Source organism: Colobus angolensis, unplaced genomic scaffold, assembly GCF_000951035.1.
Source record: "Colobus angolensis palliatus isolate OR3802 unplaced genomic scaffold, Cang.pa_1.0 Scaffold70, whole genome shotgun sequence".
Taxonomy (NCBI): domain Eukaryota; kingdom Metazoa; phylum Chordata; class Mammalia; order Primates; family Cercopithecidae; genus Colobus; species Colobus angolensis.
In genome coordinates this window covers 1,541,427-1,543,859 of record NW_012120710.1, presented here as the reverse complement: position 1 = coordinate 1,543,859, position 2,433 = coordinate 1,541,427, and positions in this window count along the sequence as shown.

The following is a 2,433-nucleotide window of genomic DNA, read 5'->3' as shown; positions in this document are numbered from 1 at the left end:
ATTAAAGTGTTTTATGAACTATAGGACACATCTCTTAGCCCTTTAGGTCTAGGCATTCCTTAATCTCATTAGCTTTAGTTGTAAGTTTCTTTGGGTTATGGACCCTTTTGAGAAGCTGATTGAATGCACGTATCATCTCCTCAGAAAAATGCATATGTGCTCATGAATGTAATGATTATGAAATAACTTCAGGGATTTCATGGATCTCCTGAGAGCCCAACTATAAAGAAACAGGTTAAAAATCTCTGGGTTAGAGGAGTCTTGGTGGAATTCCTTAGTGATTTGTATCATCCCTGAGCTTTCTAGGATTTCTCAAGGCAAGAAACATATTCCCTTTCCAATTCCATCACACTCAATGGATGTAGGAAGATCTAAGATTACCCAGACCTGAGACACTCTTTATGAATCTCAGTCTAAGAGCATCTTTTTGGCAGTGAAAGGATAAAACAGACTGGACATTTTCTATATTTCCTTACACCACTTGGTAACTCACCACAACGTCAAAAGGATTCAGCACGCAAGATTATCATTAATTATAGTAATAGCTTGACTGAACAGAAGCCTCCACTGCACTGGACAAGGTATTGTACAAGGTGCTAGGGTACAAAAGTGAATAAGATGAAGCCCTTATTTATGTTCTTGTGGAAAATGCAGCAAATATTGTATCACTGTATAATGTGGTAGAGGCAAAGCGGATGTATGCACAAAAGGTCAGAAAAGAGCCACGTTGCATTTTGATCTTATTTTTCTGCATTCGTTCATGTTATTTCCTCTGCCTGGACTCCTCTTTTTCATCCCTGACTGTCAATGTTTTACTCACCCTTAAAGATCCTTCTTTATGCTACCACCTTCATGAAGTCTTTCTTTTTGTTCTCCTCATTTGGAGTTAGCCTTTATCTTTCTCTGAGATGCTTTTGGAATTCATGACTTTCTTATTTTTTTTATTCTACCTTGCCTGATGCCATTGTTATTTGATTACTGTTTTGGGATATTAAATTTCAAGGGAGATTATATGTTTTGATATTTTCTTTAGTTCTCAGCTTGTGTGTGATAGAACAATAAATATACATTTACAAAAGCATTTAAGATTGTCAACCAGTTCTTATGACCCCACAGGAAACTAGGACTTATGCTTGGAGGCCAGAAGTAGAGCCACTTCTCTATGGAGCAGTTTAGTAGGTGCTCGAAAAACAGCCACTGAATTAAATGTATCTGAAATTCTACTAAATAGATCAAACCATATAGGTTTTTACTAATCTTTTAAAGTTTTGCTCAGAAGGAGTATCAGGAAACTATGTTCAGACTTCTTGGCAGATTGAACTGACCTTTGTCATAAGTGATAAAGTTCAGTGTGCAGTGTCATTACAAATGTGGATATATTATACCAAATTTACTCCTGAAACAGGGTTAAGCTTGAAAGAGTGTGGCAACTTTGTGTTCTTTCTATGTAGACATATTTCTTTCTTCTTTCTTTCTTTTTCTTTTTCTTTTTTTTTTTTGAGACAGTATCTCCTTCTATCTCCAAGGGTGGGGTGCAGTGGCGCTATCCTGGTTCACTGAAGCCTTGACTTCCCCAGCTCAGGTGATTCTCCCACCTCAGTCTCCCAAGTAGCTGGACTACAGGTGTGCACCACCACATCTGGCTAATTTTCTGTAGAGACGGATTCATGATGTTGAACTTCTGGGTTTAAGCAATCCCCCCACCTCAGCCTCCCAAAGTGTTGGGATTATAGGCATGAGCCACTGCAGCTGGCCTATGTAGAAATATTGCAACTCAACACTAGAATTACACACTTATGGAATTAAACAAATAAGCTTGGGTGTAATATTTAAAATACGAAAGAACACCCTGAAAATGGGGAACAGATGAGGATGCTGAAGGGAAGGTAAGAGAGACAGTACTAGTGTGAGGAATTAATTCATGATTTCAGTGTTTGGATGACAGTATAATGCTTTAGGTAAGGGTAAGGAAGGTTTTGGGAATTTATATTCTTTGAGTTGATACTGTCAATTGGGCAGTTACTTTCGGTTTTGTAGACACAATTGAGAAAATTTGTAGCTTCAAAGTCAAATGGAAGGTCAGTATGTATTTTGTGGTGTCATAAGAAGTTTCTGTGATTTCAAAGTTGGATGCCGAGTCAATGTATAGTTTGGTGCCATCATAGGGAGGAACCTTTGTTTCAAAGTTGCTGTTGTATATGACAGTTTCTGGGATGTTATAGGATAATGTGGTTTGATTTATGACTGTAGCAGATGATAGCATGGGAGTTATAGTTAAAACTGGAGTTGCAGATATGGTGGTAGTAGAAGTTGCTTTAGAAGTAGTGATAGCTGGGGTAGTTATCATACTGGTTTGGGTTTGAGAGTGAGAGCTTGAAAATAAAAATGTTGAATCTAGATGTGGGTTTGTATAGAGGGATATAAAAGGAAAAA